At 43.8% G+C, this 19466-nt stretch overlaps 1 protein-coding gene across 3 annotated transcripts in view; it reads left to right on the top strand.

Moving 5' to 3' along the window:
• LOC144097417 (uncharacterized) overlaps positions 1-19466 on the top strand; it is a 49476-nt gene that overhangs the window by 17993 nt on the left and 12017 nt on the right. The window contains exon 1 of one of the 3 annotated variants that reach the window (XR_013307010.1): positions 17859-17942. The exons of the other annotated variants lie outside the window; for them this stretch is intronic. The gene's annotated coding sequence lies outside the window, so the exon portion shown is untranslated. Of the gene's footprint in view, positions 1-17858; positions 17943-19466 lie in introns of those variants that run through there. 3 annotated transcript variants of the gene reach the window in all.

Raw genomic sequence — 19466 nt, 5'->3', positions numbered from 1 at the left:
CGCGATTTTCAAGGCTTCAATAACTTCATGTTCTTTTTAGTCCCTCGCGGGTCCGATAATCTTAGTCCTGCCGAAAAGTTGAATGCATTTTTTATCGTTATTCTTGCAGGCCTTGCAATGCCTAGGCAGATGCTGCCCCCTAAAATCAGCTAAGGAATTGGCATGCTCTAATTATCTAATGTTGACGCAGCGGCCAGTTTGCCCTACGTACACCTTTCCTGATAGATTACATTCGATCTGCATTGCACAAACTTGTTCCTGTGGTTGGTGCTACACTCAATCTTTTGCCAATATATCTGGCATAACTAAATTGAACAAACACGACAGCTTGCAAGGTGTCGGAAAAAGGACCTCTACGCCGAATTTACCGGCGACCTTTTTCAGGGCGCGTGAGACCCTGTGAACATAGGGGATAACTTCTTACTTCCGCCTCTCCTGGACATCCGCCCCACGAGGCTTTGAGTTGGGCGGAAGGACTTCAACAGGGACTCGGAAATACCCCGAAGGAGTGCCAGCGGAAAACAGGCAGACAAAAGGCGATCCACCTGATAATCAAAGCTAGCCTTAACCTTATGAGGGCCGGACTTTGTTAACGAAGCCCTGAGGCAAGTTGACGAAATACCCCCCTTGACCAGGTTCGAATGAGACGAGTTGAAGGGCAGGGGTGCCTTTTTTGGCCTAGGCATGTGCGCCCAGCTTAGGTGGTCAGGATTGTTAAAGAATAATTCTAAGTCTAAGAATTGCAAACAAGAATTTTCAGGAAGTTCAATGGTAAAATTAAAACTGGCCAAAGCAGACTTAAATGTTGCTAAAACCTCCTTCCCCACCTGTGTCCAGTCATCGTTGCGGTCAATATTTAAAAAGATTAAAAAGTCATCGACGTATCGGAACACTCAAACGATATGGTCGTCAAAAAGTTCCCGCGATAGCGAGCGGGCAAAATCACCTAAAAGGATCCGAGATAGAACGGGAGCTACACACGAGCCAATACAAATGCCACATTTCTGCAGGCAAAATTTATCCTGAAAACTCACAATCGTTGAAGAAATATATATCTTAAGCAATTCAAAAAAACTTTCCACAGAAATACCACACGCATTCTGGAAAGACACAGCACGAGATCGTTCGATACAGTTCCGGACTGCGTGGAAAAGGTCATCGTGGGGAAGGGAGTAGAGAGCTCTTCGATGTCATCCGAGAAGCCCGAGTTAACAGCAGAAAGGCTATCCCCTAACACTTGCGCCACTCGGCCCGAGCTGCTGACCTTGTACGGATCGTCCGGCGCCAGACTTTCCAAATGGCGCAAAAGTTACTGACTGACCACAGCTTGCCAGGATCCAGTCTCCGTAACGAAGGCTCTAAAAGGGCACTCCACCTTGTGACTCTTGGCACTGAAGAACACAGTGAGCACAAGACCCTTGTTCTTCCCCACTTTACTTTTTAGCCGGTCGAGTTTCAGATCCCTTAACAGGGCAACCGCCTTTGCCTTCGCTTTGGATGGCTCGATATCTGTGCTCCTTAAGTTCTTTAGTACAGCTCACATGGCCTTATCACTAAAAATCTTGTGAGGCAAGACCACAAAGCCTCCTTCTGTATCGGCTATAATCAAAGCAAGGTCAGAGTTTCTAAAATAGGTTGCCACAGATCTCACCATGGAATTTCCTCTCTTCTTGCTTTTGAGAGTGTTGCGGATCGTATCAACACATTCTAAATGGCAAAGTTCTTTCTCTTCGCCTTGAACTTTGTCAGCATTTCTATGCTCCGTCGCCAATACCTCGTTCTTGCTCAGGGGGACTTCCAGGCTGAACTTCGGGCCCCTGTTGAGGACACTCCCGACGTTGTGTGGAACGACCGCCCCTCCAAGGTAGGAAACCAGAACAGCGCCAACCTGTTTCTTGGGAACCTTGGGCAGGCTCAGTCGCCGCAAGTTCCAAAAGAACTCGGCCCTTGCCTCAGCCAGGACCGGGTAATCGCTGAGTGTCCGGAAGCCTGCAGGGCCCGTTCCCTTCCAGTTGAAGCACAGAAACCGTAGCCATTCTTGCAACAGGCGGACGTGTCTCCAGCATTCACTTCTCAGAATCTTTGCAATTCTTTCCAGTGTCCCCCGGAGCAGCCAAGAATTCCGAAGAAGCCCACCACCTCCAGCGGGCACAGTCTCTTTCGCAGGCAGTAGCCCAACCACCTCGCCTCGCAAGTTTTCGCAGCGATGAGGCTAGTGCACGCAGAGCTCTGATCCTCGAAGGAAAGGGTGCACAGAAAAGAACCCCATGTAGAATAAATGAAATCTAAAAAAGTGCGGTGAGGGGCCAGTTTGTACGACATTATGGCAACAATGAATAACTGCGCAAAAAGGACGGGACAAGATAGAAGAATCACACGAGACAAGCGCAGACTAACAACTGGTTTATTGCACCAACGCCTCCTTCCTTCGACAACAAAGCGCATGCGCACTAACCGCAAAGAGAAAAGCCATAATCATCACATCTAACCAAGAGACTCCAACTCCTTGCGGTACAGGTGTATGGAAGCCTCGCTACCACATTTGTCAGGCCCTTCAGGCTCCGAACGTCAGCCGCCGGCCGAGCACTCCTAAAGAGGTTAGGTTACGACATGGAAGGGCATTTTTGATCGATACGCCGATATCCCAGAAAACATCCGTAAAACAGTCCAAGTCTGTCCTATACCAAAGAACATGGACACGAATCTCCACGCGAATAGAAGACAGGCGCGGGAAAATTATGTGGAACGCCATTTGGCTAAACTAGAAAACACAGTGTACACGGACGCAGCGCTTTATCCGTGGGATAAACGCAGAAGAATAATCAATGCCGCCGCCGCAGTCGTGGGTTACGCCGGCAAACCGATCACTTACGCAACCCTACGGGGTCATACGGTAGCAGGGGGGTAGGAAGTCACCGTAGCACTAGCGGCGGCCGAAGGCTATTGGAGAAACAAATCACTGATCATATCACCAGACTCGAAATCCACATGCAGGAACTACGCGCACGGTAGAGTCTGCAACGCGGCCCTAAGAATCCTCCTCGAAACAGGGCCCCCTATCCAAAATGTAACCCACAAGATACTCTGGATATAGGCACACATGAGGATAGGTGGAAACTCAAGGGTTTACAGATTAGTTTGCGAGATCACGTTCCGAGCTGAGCTGTTAGAGACCCTAGAGAACCCTACCATATTGAAGCCAGTATATGCGGAGCTGCTAAATTGCTACAGAGGACAGAGGCTGAAGTACCCTCCGCCACACAACTCATTAACACAACAATAAGCAGTGAACTGGCGGAGACTGCAAACAGGAACATTCTTCAACCTATACACTCTACACAAAATGTACCCTACACAATTCAGGGGCACATGCCCGTGGTGCGGGGCAACCCCCACGCTATATCACATTACATGGGAGTGCAAACGCAATTATGCATTCCACAAACTCAAAACCCCGAGTGCGGAGCAATGGGAGGGTCTGCTCACCAGCAGCGACCTCACAGCCCAAAGGGCCCTTGTGCAGCACGCATGCGAAGCAGCAATACACAGCGGAGCCCTGGAACAGGGGCCCGACCTTGCGAAGAGGCCAGGCGTCAACAATGAAGACGACAGCCCACCGCTAATCTCATTGAGATTTAAATAAATGTTTCTCTCTCCGTCTCTCAGGCCCTTTCAGGTCACCGGTAAATTCGGCGTAGAGGTCCTTTTTCCGGCACCTTGCAAGCTGTCGCGTTTGTGCAATTTAGTTATGCCAGATAGGCAAAAGAAGATTGTAGCACCAACCACAAAAACAAGAACAAGTTTGTGTAATGCAGATAGAATGTAATCTATCAGATTCAGCTGAGCTGTGGTAAGGTGCACTTAGGGCAAACTGGTCGGTGCGTCAACATTAGATTATTAGAGTATGCCAATTCCTTAGCTGATTCTAGAAGGCAGCATCTCCCTGGGCAATGCAAGACCTGCAAGCATGACGATAAAAATTGCATTTCACTTTTCGGCGTGACTAAGATTATCCAACGCGCGAGGGAGAAAAAAGAACGTGAAGTTATCGAACCCTTGAAAATCGCGAGATTAGGGCCTGACAAATATGTTAGAGAGGCTTCCATACACCTGTACCGCAAGGAGTTGGAGTTTCTTGGTTTGATGTGATGATTATGGCTTTTGTCGTTGCGGTTGGCGCGCATGCGCTTTGTTGTCGAAGGAAGGAGGCGTTGGTGCAATAAACCAGTTGTTAGTCTGCGCTTGTCTCGAGTGATTCTTCTCTCTTGTCCCGTCCTTTTTGTGCAGTTATTCATTGTTTCCATAATGTCGTATCAACTAGCCCCTCACCACACTCTTTTAGATTTCATATCTTCTAGATGGGGCTCTTTTCTGTGTACCTTTTCCTTCGAGGATGAGAGCGCTCCGTGCACTAGCCTCATCGCTGCGAAAATTTACGAGGCGAGGTGGTTGGGCCACTACCAGCGAATGAGTCTGTGCCCGCTTTAGGTGGCGGGCTTCTTCGGGATTCTTGGTTGCTCCGAGGGACATTGGAAAAGAATTGCTAAGATTCTGAGAAGCGAATGCTGGAGACACGTCCACCTATTGCAAGACTGGCTACGGTTTCTGTGCTTCAGCTGGAAAGGAACGGGCCCTGCAGGCTTCCCGACACTCAGGAATTTCCAGGCCCTGGCTGAGGCAAGTGCCGAGTTCGCTTGGAACTTGCGGCGACTGAGCCTGCCTAAGGTCCCCAAGAAATAGGTTGGTGTTGTTCCGGTTTCCTATCATGGATTGGCGGTCGTTCCACACAACGTTGAGAGTGTCCTCAACAGGGGCCCGAAGTTCAGCCTGGAAGTCCCCCTGAAAAAGCACGAGGTATTGGCGACGGATCATAGAATTGCTGACAAAGTTCAAGGCGAAGAGAAAGAACGTTGCCATGTAGAATGTGTTGATACGATTCGCAACACTTTCAATAGCAAAAAGAGTGGAAATTCTATGGTGAAATCTGTGGCAAGCTATTTTAGAAACTCTGACCTCGCTTTGATGATGGCCGATAAAGAAGGAGGCTTTGTAGTCTTGCCTCAGAAGCTTTTTAGTGATAAGATCATGTCAGCTGTCTTAGAGAACTTTAGGAGCACAGATCTGAAGCCGTCTAAAGCGAAGGCAAAGGCGGTTGCCCTGTTAAGGGGTCTGAAATTCGACCGGCTAAAAAGTAAAGTGGTGAAGAACAAGGGTCTTGTGCTCACTGTGTTCTTGGGTGTCAAGAGCCACAAGGTGGAGTGCCCTTTTAGAGCAATTATTATGGAGACTGGATCCTGGCAAGCTGTGGTCAGTCAGTACCTTCTGCGCCATCTGGGAAGTCTGGCGCCCGACGATCCGTACAAGGTCAGCAGCTCGGACCGAGTGGCGCAAGTGTTAGGGGATTGCCTTTCCGCTGTTAACTCGGGCTTCTCGGATGATATTGAAGAGGTGTTGTACTCCCCCACGATGGCCTTTTCTGCGCAGTCCGCAACTGTGTCGAACGATCTGGTGCTGTGTCTTTCTAAAATGTGTGTGGTATTTCTGTGGAAGGTTTTTGGAATTGCTTAAGGTATATCTTTCTTCAACTATTGTGAAGCAAAAGATTACAGTCACTGACCAAGTCAGTGTAAAACAAACTGACGTTTCGGAACCCGTACAGGTTCCTTGTTCACATTGAGGCTAAAATGGCAGTGGTCGAAACATAAATACGTAGAATATGACGTAATGACTGTATGTACACGGTCGGCGTCGTCCCTTCCTTCCGGTTCATAATATCAGGTGTCGTCTGTGAATGATGACTCAAGCAAAAACCTTGTCGTCAGGTTCCGGTCTTTGGAAAGAATTGCGGCGTTGTCCCAGGCGATATCATGCGTTTTGTCGTGCGCGTGCTCGGCAATCGCATTGGAAGCCACTTTATGGTTATCAACATCGCGCTGATGCTCTTTCAATCTTGTGGGGAATTTTCCCGTTTCGCCTATGTACACCTGGTTACAATCACCGCATTGGTTTCGGTAGACAATGCCGGGAAAGCAGTTATCTGGCAGGGGGTCCTTGACATTCACCAGCATACTTCGAAGTTTGCTGGAAGGCACGTGTCAGATGCGTAGGTTATATCTGGCAAAAATACGAAATAAAGCTTCGCTTATACCCCGTACATACGGAATTCTAGCAGTGGCGGTGAAAACCTTACAACTGGAAGAGCTCGGTTGCAAAATATATTTTTCGATCCTTTTCACAAAATGTTTGGGATAGCCGTTGGACGAAAGTTCTTGGCGTATCATTTGAAGTTCGGCTTGCAAATCGTCCTTTTTTTTTTGCAGATTTCTGTCGAACGCGTCATCAAAGATGACACAACGGGTCTTTTGTGGACAATCGGGTGATTCGAATTAAAGTCTAAGTACTTTATTTGTGCGTAGGTTTCCGGTATACTTTGAAGGAGAGTCCATCGCCCTTGCGTTGTACTAATACGTCGAGGAACGGGAGAATGCCTTGCTGCTCATATTAGACCGTGAACTGTAGTCTCTTCTCGAATGAATTCAATTGTTGCAGTAACTGGAGACGTCCTCTTTGTGTAGGATGCAAAAAAAAAAAACAACCATCCACGTAGCGGTGAAAAAGCTTGGGTTGCGGTGTGAATTTACTGAGGACTTCCGTTTCTAATGCTTCCATTACAATATTTGCGGTCGTTACGGAAATTGAGGCGCCCATGGCTGTGCCGTGTGTCCGCGAGTAAAACTTCCAGCAATATGTAAAATACGTATTGCAGAGGCAGAACCGTAGTAACTTAGAAAGGTCTGGGACGTCAAACGGAGTGCGTTCAGCGAGAGCGGTGTCCCTCTGCAAAAGCTCTTCGCACTTAGAGACGGCCAGGCTGACCGGCACGCTGGTGAAAAGTGACGTGACGTCGAAGGACACCATTATATCTTCTTCGTCCAGTTGTACGTTGCGCACCTTTTGAACAAAGTCGCCTTCTTCATTCCTTTTTCTACCGCCCTATTAACAGGCATCCTTTGCTGCAGCCGCCATCAAGAATATCCCCTCGCCTAAACCACACTCATCCCATAGCTCCCATTAAAGGCCGCACATCAGCTATGAATGTTTCATTCTTCCCAGATGCAATAGCCCGATGGAATGCCCTGCCTGATAATATTGCTTCTTGCACAGATCGAGCAATTTTCCGCACTGAATTAGCGAATCACCTGTGTCTTACGTGATGTGTTCGGCTTCATCAAATAATCTGATCCTGTGTTACTATCTCCTTTAATGTTTTTAATTTTTAATGTTTTAATTTTAATGTTTTGCTTTGTTTCATTTCATTGCTTTTTATTTTTGTTTTTGTTGAGCTGGTACCATATGTTGTACACACTGTTCTTGCCCCCGCCTTATGTACTGTTCTTGCCCCCGCCTTATGTAATGCCCACGGGCCCTTAAGGCTTCAATAAATGAAATGAAATGAAATGAATTGGCCACATGTGTTGCGGTTCTACCGGCCAAGGGGCATATTACACTGGGCAGGTAATTGGAAAGGCTGTAAAGTGGTGACCTGCTGAAATCTACGATGGGTCGCAAAGGAACGCCTGGTTTGTCTATCTTGGATAGCCCATAAATAGCAGGCGCGGAGCCGTTTGTGCACAGTAGTTGGTAGTATAACCTCTTCCTGTCCGGGGCACGAACTTGAAGATATCTGCCAGTAGCTCAAGTAGCTTCCTTTGAAGCACTCCAGTAGGGTCGCGCGCCAGGGCGGTATATGTTCGGTCCTCAAGCAGGCCACACATTTTTTCCTCGTAGTCTGTCTTGTTTAGCAGCACAGTGGCGTTGCCTTTGTCGGCAGGTAGAACAATACTACGGTTGCAGCTCAGATTCCTGATGGCTTGTTTCTTGGGAACTGAAAGCCTTGTCGTGTCTTTCCGCCATCTTGAAAGTATGCCAATGGCGCGGGTGCGTGCTTCATTCCGGACTGCCGACAGCAACCGGTTCACTGCTTGTTCCTCAGAGCAGATTACCTTCCTTTTATCCGGTGCGCGACCGGTATTGAAGCTCAGACCGCGGGAGAGGATGGATGTCTCGGCAGAACGCTCTGCTAAATGCTCTGCTTTCAGTGAAGGTAGTAAGTCTTCCCATGCATAGCAAAGCTTGTTCTTCGCGTTCCAACTCGCACTTTTGATGCTGATGTGCAACGTTAGTGGCGTCGTGTCTTCTGATCCAGTTGAATCTTTTTTTTTTGTTGGAATACGCACTCGAATTATGCAAGTACTCTTTCATGCGCTTTGAGTCTTGTGAACTGCCGTGCTAGCATCGAAAATACACAGAACAAATAGTGAAAACGTTTTATTCAGAAGCTCCTTCAAACCAGAGAGAATTTTTTCAACTACGAAGTTTCTGTGGAAGCTGTATAGCTTTCCTTTTTAAGCCGCAAGACTGCGCTTGTGTGCATGATAATGCGTAATTGCTCCCTTATTACTACGGTCTTCTATGAAAGAAAATTTTTCGAAAAAGAGCCTAATGAATAAACCTGCCTGCAAAAAGCGACCGTCTATCATTGGATGGCATAATGGTCAGGTAGCTTAACAGCAAACCGAAAGAAATTGAGAATACGGAGATCAACGCTACAAAACACACCGCGCTCCACTCGGTTTAGGGCATCAGTGGAACGTTGGGTCAGTCGTTTCAAAAGCAGGGGATCTAGTTTTTGGCCAAAACTTATGAACACTTGATCACTCCATTCCAGGGTCGATAGCCCGAAAGACAAAGGAACGAGCGCGAGGCGTAGTTTATAAACCTCGCTTTACTGACTGTCCGGCCAGCTGCAGTGCGGAAACGAAGAACGCTTCACCCAGACTTCGCCAGCAGTCCGACGCTGTGTGTGGCTTACGCCGCGTGCGAATTGCGATCAATAACATTCGAAGGACTTTGATGACGGGATTTTGAGAGCCAGTAGGAAGTTTTACAACAAGGCCATTTCATATAAAAGAGTACAAACACCTAAACTTTGTGTTGTGTTTTTCTCTTAGTAACAATGTTTTATATATTGCAATACATGAATAACACGATTGAATTTGAGATTGAATTCATGTGCGTCATCAAAACTTATCGAATTTGTGCTCTTCATAGAAGAAAACTATATTCCAATATTTCGGTGCTTCTATTACTTTAGGCGAGAGCTTCCGGGTCCTGCCACATACAAGGGTGCACCTAGAGCTATGTACAGGTGTCACCTTTTTATGCCGTTGGCCCATCTTCACGATCTACGCGACGTATCAGGATTCCTTCCCCATCATCCCATGAACAGGGATTGTGCGCGCGTGACTGCCAACCTTTCCCTCAAACGACTAAAAAGGTGACGACTCCTTTCCTTGAAATCTGGCAGTAGGCCATACAAAGGCCTAAAGCGTCTCTCTCTCTTGTTTAAGTGGTATCACCTGGCAGGAGCCAAGCCGACCGCTAAAGGTTAAGTTCTTCTCATGAGACTTTGGACGGAGTGTCATTCCTTTCTGTCCTGTTCGCCTGCCGACCAGTGGGATTTCTGTTAAAATGCTCACATTAAAATGATGGCAATAAGCTCGAAAAGCTGACCACTTATACTTTGCCTCCTGTATTATTGCGGGGGAAATAACGGAATGAATTGTTTGCTGAATTCATAGATTTATAGAGCTCAAACACAAAAGATGAACAAAAGCAACAATGACACGTAATGTCTTGTTTGCTTTGGTTGTACTAAGCTGGAATCAATAAAAACGCACCCGAACTCTAGTTCTATTTGTTCTTCCGCGCACGATGTCAGATGGCAAAAGCAAAAGTCCCGGTATGCAATGCAATCTCACGTCTTCCATTGTGTATGATATGAAAAGCCTGTGTTTTTACCGGCCTGAAGTGATTATGACAATTTCGTCTCTTTCAAAACTGTAATTTCATATACGTGCACTAATGATTATGCGCGAAAAAGGGCTAATGTCTGGCTGGAATTCACATCTGCAGGCCTCGTAATAGAGTATTAGTGCTTATCCAACTCTGAGCAACACACGCATGGGCCTGAGTCTTTGAGACGTTATTGGCCACTACACAGCGGCGTTCTATGAACTGTCCTGTCTTCTACACGGCACCGATTTTCCTTTCATTTTCGTACCCTACATACGCTGGCTCGACCGCGAAACACCGACATCGATATTCATTTTGAAACGAAAGCAAAACAGCAATGCGAAATCTAACCACCCACATTTTTTTCCGCTGGAGGTAGGCGGTACATACAGGCAATGAAATCATGTCCTTCCAGTTATTATTTTTAAGCTCCAGTGGGTATAACTAATAGCTCATATGGCCTTCAGATTCTTTTGCAGATTTCTGTCCTAACATCTACCGCGTAGAACGTTCAGTTGGGCTAGTTCATAAAGATATATTTTGTAAAACAGCGCGAACGACGTCGGACAAGAACAAGAAGGACACGGGACGAGCGCTGACTCTCAACTAAAGTTTTAATAGCAACTCCTGGTGCTTATAAAGGGAAACATAAAGGACATAAATTGCTACACTAAAAGCGATAATACAGTAGACAGACATGCACGCGACGCTCAAAGGCCACCAAGCAAATCTATCGCTTTCATTGCGAGGGACTGACGATTTGCTGACGCATTTTGGCTCTTGACTATGGAAGGCTTCCATTACTTCTAGCGTGGTCTGATCACTTTGCGTGTAAAGCACATTTGTGCTGCGCCATATGGCTGTGCATTTTTTCTTCTTGTTTTTTCATTACTTCACACTTTTTGCAGTGGTCTACCAAGAATTAAAGTTTTCTTTTATTGTCTAGATTGTTTTTGTGCCCCCTAGAACCTTTTATTTAAGCAACGTTCCTTCTGCCCAATGTACCGGGCTCCGTGGGAGAGTGGAACTTGGTACACAACCTTTTTGCGACAAGCGACGAACTTGTCTTTGTGCGCGTTGCCATAACCTTTTCTTTTTTCCCGACGGTCCCCTATCCCTTTCGATTACCGGCCGTAACTGCTTTAGTATGATGCGAGCTGATATAGCTGCATTTCCTTCACATCGCCTTGCCACATTATTCAGCCCATGCAGGTAACGAAGAACAGCATCTTTTTTTCTTTTATCCACTTGGTTGTCTATAGTTTGCTCATTGTTCGGTGTTTTCACCCACTTGAACAAACGAGATCAGGCCTCTGTTGTTGTAAAAATTGGGTACCCGGCAAGCCTAATCCTAGAAAGTTGAGACTGGAAACTGTCACATAGAGCATGGTGGCAGGATTTTGTCACAACAGAATTCCGAAAAAAAGAACTGATTATGCCGTATTTAACAATTTTTGAATGATTTGAGTGAGAACTAAGGAGCGGTTTTGTTGATCTAGGGTTGCATTTCCAGCAAATATTACCGGGACCAAACCGAAGGTTTATATCTAAAAACTGCAACTTATCATCGGATGATGCCTCGGACTTGAATTCCAGCCCTGAATCACATTTTCTGAACACCTTCAAAATGTCAGCTATAGGTGCTGCCAAGCGATCACGGTCTGCAAATACCAGGTAGTCGTCGATAAACTTCACAGTCTTATGGTGTTGTTGCGATAGTTCCCTCTCGATGTCCTTAACCACGTGCATTAGAAAAACTTGACTAAGGACCGGGGCGACTCTTGACCCGATACGTACTCTTGCCTTCTGTAAATAAAGTTTACCATGCAAACCAACGACAGTCGAACACTGGTAAAACCGGAGTAGTTCGAGGAAAATTTCAGCTTTCAGACCACACCTCGTTACGAAGTCGACATTATCTTTGGTACTGCAGATTTTTACATGTTACGAGAATCTGTCGTGTGGTAGGCTGTAATAGAAGTCTTTAAAGTCAATACTGAAGACGACACGGCTTCCTAGGTTGCGACCCTTCAGGAAAAAAGCAAGCGCAGCGGAATTTGCAATCCTTAATCGGTCATTGAAGTATTGGGATGAAAGGTATCGTTGCCAAAAGAGTGACAAAGTTCTACTGTCCTACACAGTTCGAGTGTTGGACTGTCGTGGGTTGGAATGCCAAATTTTATACCGAGAAGGCCCAAGTGTGTATCGGGTCAAGCGTCGTCCCGGTCCTTATTGAATTTTTTTTATATACGTAGCTAGGGACATCAAGAGGGAACTATCGGGACTGCACTAAGACCGCGAGGTTTGTGGACGACTACCTGATGTTTACAGACAGCGATCGCTTGGCAGTGCGCAAGGCTGACATTTTTAAGGCGTTCAAGAAATGTTGTTCAGAACTTGAATTCATCTTCGAGGCATCATCCGACGATGAGTTGCAGTTCTTGGATTTTCGCTTGCAGTCTGGTCCCGGTCATGTTCGCTGGAAATAAAAGCCTAGAGAAAAACCGCTGCTTAGTTCTTTACCTGCATCGCATCAAACAGTTCCTGAAAAATGTGGCAAGTCGATGTGAAGTAAACGCAGCTATCTCAGCTCCCAACAAAATAAAGCAATTAAAGCCGGTTATCCAAAGGGAGAGGGAACCGCCGAAAAAAATGGTGTGGCACCGCGCACAGACAAGTCGCTTTTCGCAAAGGGGTTGTGTAACGAATTCCACTGTCCTCCAGAACCCGGTACATCGGGCACACGGAACGTTGCTTACATAAAAGGTTGGAGGAGCACAAAAGCAATCTGGACAAGAAAAGAAAACTTTCATACTTGATAAGCCGCTGTAAAAAGTGTGAAGTAATGAAAAGAAGCAAAGAAATTGCACAATCATGTGGTGTAGCACAAAGGTGCTGTACACGCACCGTGGTCAGAGCACGCGAGATGTAATGGAAGCCTTCCTTAACAGTCAAGAGCAAAGTGCGTCAGCAAACCGTCAGTTACACTAAATGACAAAGAGATAGCTTTTCTTGGAGGCCTTTGAGCGTCGCGTGCTTCTCTACCTCATGTTTTATCGATTTTATTGTAACACGCGATGTACTTCGTGTGCTTTTTCTTTTATAAGCACCATATGTTGATATTAAAATCTTAGGTGAGAATCAGCGCTCGTCCCGTATCCTTGTTCTTGTCCGACGTTGTTCGCTCTGTTTTACAAAAAAGGCATCTTCGGCGTACTCTGCTTCCTTGACAAGGGCTTCTTGGTTCTCGAAGCTTTTATTCGCATTAGGCGCGAAGTTTTCTCGAGCGCCGATCTATGACTCAATGCTGGTTTGCAGGTTTTCACGTGCTAGCAATGTATGAGCTGTAGGTTAGTTCTTCCTGTTCTGTTCTAGACAACTAGATCCTGCAGATATGGCGGCCTTGGCTGCTAAAACTTACAAATGTCTATCTGAAATATTTTAGATGAAATAAAGGCCGCTCGAGGCGGATAAATATTGACATTTATAAAGCTATTAAATAAATTCAATAAATCCTAATGGGACTTTAAAGCTCTAAAAAGAACCTGAATAAGACTATTCAAGAAAGATAATAAAAAGGGAAGCGCGCAGGTAAAATGCTCTTCTAGGAGGGCGCACTGGAAACTGGTAACCATTACATGGTGTCAATCAGGAAAACATATTCCTTATTGGGTGTTCTAGACGTGAAATAGAAAGCTGGCCGCACTTCGAGTCGACAAGTATTAAAATGCGGAGAGCAAAATTCATTAAAAATAGAAAACAAACAATGACACTTGTCTGACTTTTCTCCTTTCTGATTACATTTTTCAATCCTGGCCACATGCCTGTGGAAAGCTTTGAAGCTGATGAGGTGCTATCGAAGCAATTCACATCGTTATCTGTTAATTTTGCTCTATTTTGACGGCGTGTTCTGTTGAAGATAATCAGAACTTTTTTGGAATCTACAATATTCATTTTTTGCTACATTGGTCATAAACGCTAAAAATTGACCGTATACAATGAAGCCCACTTATAACACCACAGTCAGTTCCATCCATGGGAAATTAGGAGAAAGAGTAGGGGAGAGCGTTGCCCGAACTAGGACGTCGACACTTGGGCAGCCAATTGCTGTCAGTATGCACTAGTGACGCGGCACCAGTCGGACAAATAGAGCACGTGAGTTATGCCGATGTCAGCTGGCAGGTCTGGCTCGGGGTGTTCGGTGGCAAAAATGCCTGGTCGCAGCATTCAGTGGAGTGCTGCTGCGCACGGTCACCGAGCGCGAACAGGACCTCCCTATTTGTTTTAAGCCATTCCGCGAACAAGTCGCCGCTCATACCGATGCCCCCGCTAAACTTACGCCTAGTGGCACAATTGTGTAATAATAAAACAAAAACGTCATGCATTGTGCAGGCCTTTGTGTCATGTCTGTAGCGCACCAGAATATAGCTTCCAAAGAACTGAGCCTTGCAAGTCTTCCAGATGACACACGGCGGCCACCGGTCGCTACCGTCCATGGTCGGGCCCACGACGGTCGCGCGAAGTTTGCTATTGCACTTTTTCCAGCGCTAGGGGCCGCCTATAAAGGCATGCGTTCTTGAGGGCCGCATTTGGAAAATATTTTTTCACCGTTCGATACATCCCGTATTACTTTTTCGCCTTTGGGTGCGAGCATCGTTTCTTTAGAAAGCTTGGAAGGGGTCATCACGGAGGCTTCGTGGCGCTTCTCACACTCCGCACTTGCAAGAAACGGTCATTTTTGGTACCGGGTCTCAATTTACAGCGCTTCTTAGTTCGCTGTAACCGAGTTGTAAGGACGAACTTGCTTGATCTATCTATCTATCTATCTATCTATCTATCTATCTATCTATCTATCTATCTATCTATCTATCTATCTATCTATCTATCTATCTATCTATCTATCTATCTATCTATCTATCTATCTATCTATCTATCTATCTATCTATCTATCTATCTATCTATCTATCTATCTATCTATCTATCTATCTATCTATCTATCTATCTATCTATCTATCTATCTATCTATCTATCTATCTATCTATCTATCTATCTATCTATCTATCTATCTATCTATCTATCTATCTATCTATCTATCTATCTATCTATCTATCTATCTATCTATCTATCTATCTATCTATCTATCTATCTATCTATCTATCTATCTATCTATCTATCTATCTATCTATCTATCTATCTATCTATTTATCTATCTATCTATCTATCTATCTATCTATCTATCTATCTATCTATCTATCTATCTATCTATCTATCTATCTATCTATCTATCTATCTATCTATCTATCTATCTATCTATCTATCTATCTATCTATCTATCTATCTATCTATCTATCTATCTATCTATCTATCTATCTATCTATCTATCTATCTATCTATCTATCTATCTATCTATCTATCTATCTATCTATCTATCTATCTATCTATCTATCTATCTATCTATCTATCTATCTATCTATCTATCTATCTATCTATCTATCTATCTATCTATCTATCTATCTATCTATCTATCTATCTATCTATCTATCTATCTATCTATCTATCTATCTATCTATCTATCTATCTATCTGTCTGTCTGTCTGTCTGTCTGTCTGTCTGTCTGTCTGTCTGTCTGTCTGTCTGTCTGTCTGTCTGTCTGTCTGTCTATCTATCTATCTATCTATCTATCTATCTATCTATCTATCTATCTATCTATCTATCTATCTATCTATCTATCTATCTATCTATCTATCTATCTATCTATCTATCTGTCTGTCTGTCTGTCTGTCTGTCTGTCTGTCTGTCTGTCTGTCTGTCTGTCTGTCTGTCTGTCTATCTATCTATCTATCTATCTATCTATCTATCTATCTATCTATCTATCTATCTATCTATCTATCTATCTATCTATCTATCTATCTATCTATCTATCGATCTATCTATCTATCTATCGATCAATCGATCTATCGATCTATCTATCTATCATCTATCTATCTATCTATCATCGATCTATCTATCATCTATCTATCTATCAATCATCTATCTATCAATCATCTATCTATCTATCTATCTATCTATCATCTATCTATCTATCATCTATCTATCTATCATCTATCTATCAATCATCTATCTATCAATCATCTATCTATCTATCAATCATCTATCTATCTATCAATCTATCTATCTATCTATCATCTATCATCTATCATCTATCATCTATCTATCATCTATCTATCATCTATGATCTATCATCTATCTATCATCTATCTATCTATCATCTATCTATCATCTATCTATCTATCATCTATCATCTGTCTATCTATCATCTATCTATCATCTATTATCTGTCTGTCTGTCTCTATCTATTATCTGTCTGTCTGTCTCGATCTATTATCTGTCTGTCTGTCTCTATCTATTATCTGTGTGTCTGTCTCTATCTATATCTATATATCTCTCTAAAAATTCAAAGTTGAAAACGCTTCATTTAGCCATAGATTTATTTTGAGTCGACGTTTCGGACAGATCCTGTCCTTTCTCAAGACTCTGTCCGAAACGTCGACTCAAAATAAATCTATGGCTAAATGAAGCGTTTTCAACTTTGAATTTTTGCCTCTAGCAACCAAATACGTTTTTCTCTCCATATATATCTCTTTATATCTCTATATCTATATATATCTCTATATCTATCTCTATATATCTCTATATCTATCTCTATATATCTCTATATCTATATCTCTATCTATATCTCTATATATCTATCTATCTATATCTACACACACACACACACACACACACACACACACACACACACACACACACACACACACACACACATATATATATATATATATATATATATATATATATCTGTGTCTGTCTGTCTATCTATTGTCTGTCTATCAGATATCAGATAGCAATTTCATTGCCCTAATACATATTTTGACGGTAGCACCACCCTCGTTCATATTAAGCGCACGTTCCTTATGACTGCGGGCGTTTTAAGTCGGCTCGACTGTATCGGCTTTGCTTAAGTTATGAAATCAACACAAATTATAAGCAGTAGAATAGAACCACTGCCGATGGTTTTGCCCGTGGCAGCCCGGATTCCCACGCAAAACGCGGTTTAACCAATTAGATTGGCATCGTTCAGCCTTCCGTGCAGCGCAAGACCCGGCGTCTTCCCGGCGGCGCCATTGTGTCTAGAAGCCCAGGCCACGCGTGTATGTCTGCAATGAAAATAATTTAGAAGAGGACCTGTAATATACAATCACTGTCCGTAAAGTTTCGAGACTGATTTATTTTCTTCTATAGAAATGATTAACCAAAGCAAATGTTGGTGTGTATGTAAAGCACCATAATTTCTGCCTAATCTGAGAAATTTATGTCAAATGCTGTTGGGATAACTGTGATAAATGTGTGAGCGTTATCAAAGAACAGCGACTGTGTGTGGCGAAAAAACACTAAAGGGAAACATAACCCCGCTGTGTCAAGCCCGTAAAAGCAGAGTATCTACGTAATTTTTTTTCAGTCAGTGCTTCCCGAAAGCTACAAAAGAAATCTCAAGATGGATAGAATTAGCCAAGGGCACCGAATATGCAAACAATCCACACCTCGTCTCATTCCCCCATCCTCCTCCTTTTTGCCCTTCCTCAGCAAACTAAAACATGTGTTCTAAAGTTCTGCCTTCCGCTGCACCAAGTAACGCTGAGCGTTAGCTTACAGGAATCGGAATCTCCCTTAATTTTTTGTAATTTATTTAAGGGCGAAATGAGCTTTGGTCCCGAGCATAATTTTGAAAAGAATTGCTAGTTGCGGCGCCAGCGGAACGTATTCTTTACGGCCCTTCATGTACTTAAATTCTAAAATTTGCTTAGTCTAAGAGAAACAAAACATCGCGAAAGAAATGATTTATTTCGCTTTATCTAAATATAGCATGAATTGTTTGGACTCAGTCGGACAAGATCGGCAGATGTTTCCTTTCAAAACTGCAGCTGTTTTCTTGAAAAAAAGAACAACGCTGTTGATCATGTGTTCAGTGCCTTTGGGGGGACTGTCTGCTACCAACACGTGAAGTACAGCTTTGTGCATTAAGAAAGGTACGGTTACTCTGCACAGGTACCTTTTGCGTTGAACGAAAGTTAAAGCGCCAGAACCGCACTGTTCAGACCAGTACTCTAGCTGCAATTTCAAAAATGTAATACGACTGCAATCTAGCAGAAATCATTTAAATTTATGCAACTCGCACCTCCCTTCAACTGGACACGGTCTCGTTTCTAAGCATCTAGTTTTATCCGCAGAGAGTTAGCTCGTGGAGTCACTTTTTCGATTAAAGTATTGCTAAACCTCCTGTTTTAGATCGAAATAACATTAGGCCATCATTTACTTAACGAACACCTAAGCAAAGTTCACTCTTCGTGTGGTGCCCTTTCGCAAAAAGCAGTTGCTTGTTTCACTGACAAATTATTAATGTGCTTTAAGAAGAATTCAGGTCTATTTAGTGGCCAATCTTCACGATTATGATAAATTTGACTCGGGCTATAAATTTTTCTCCGAGTGTTTTAAATCGTGCAATTTTCGGTTTGCTTGCTTAGCCCTATTTTTCATACTACAATAATATCATGTGGACAGGCAGTTTTTAGCACGCTAGAGAAATTAATTTCCTCATTTGGAGATATTTTACAAACATTTATTATCTTCTGGGAGGAAACTCTTCTCCAGTTGGTTACCAGTGGAAATTTTTTTAAACAGTTCCGAGGTGATGCAGGCCGAGTTGCGCGTTACAATGGTGCACAACCTGGTCAATAGTGGTTGTAAAATGGAGCATTAGAGGCTATAAATATGCCCAAGCCCAGTTAACCTGGACAAACGCTCCTAGTTTTCGCGGCTACCACAACGTATTGCGTGGCGCTGAACATCAAAAAATACTGGAAGAATTTTGAGTATTTCGTAAATCCCAAAGCTTTCTTACGGCCGGTTGAATTGGTCGGTGAGAGCACAGAGAGCATTTTCTAAATCGCATTTTACAGCCCGTAGAACAAAACAGCAGGTCAGTATATACATCTTCGTTTATCATCTCAACGAACTCCTGAATGTTTTGGTCATTCACAAGTGATAATATTACAATGTGTTACACGGCGTTCTGCACCAGCAGCGGTGAGATGGCGCTTTTTGCTGAAGGTTGACGCGTTGATTGGTGCAGGTTGAAGGTTGATTGGTGTAGGGAAGGTTGACAAGTAGATAACTTGGCTAATTTAGTGAAGCTTTCCTGCTAAACACACCACCGAGGGTACAGCAAGGCGTAACAAGAGAGGTTGCCCTACTCCAAAGTCAAAACCTCTGTATCCTGTACAGCAAGGGTAAACTGGACAAAGTTTAGCCGAAATGGCTGTGTTTTGTCTGTGGTTAAAAAAATAGATTTGCCTTTTTAAGTCATCATTTCATATTCCGTTACACATTTTAGTGATTATTTTACCTACTTGTCAATGGCCAAATCCAACTAAATAATTCTGAACTCAAGTTATATCACTTGCCTTCTGAGGCCCCGTAGCAGGAGAGCCGGTGGAAGTAAATCAGATTGATCAGAAAATTGTCTCTCCAGCTTGTTCGGAGAATAGTGCGGC

The sequence above is a fragment of the Amblyomma americanum genome, chromosome 7, assembly GCF_052857255.1.
Source record: "Amblyomma americanum isolate KBUSLIRL-KWMA chromosome 7, ASM5285725v1, whole genome shotgun sequence".
Lineage (NCBI taxonomy): Eukaryota > Metazoa > Arthropoda > Arachnida > Ixodida > Ixodidae > Amblyomma > Amblyomma americanum.
The sequence above is the reverse complement of the archived record's forward strand: the minus strand, read 5'-3'. Positions and strand labels throughout refer to the sequence as shown.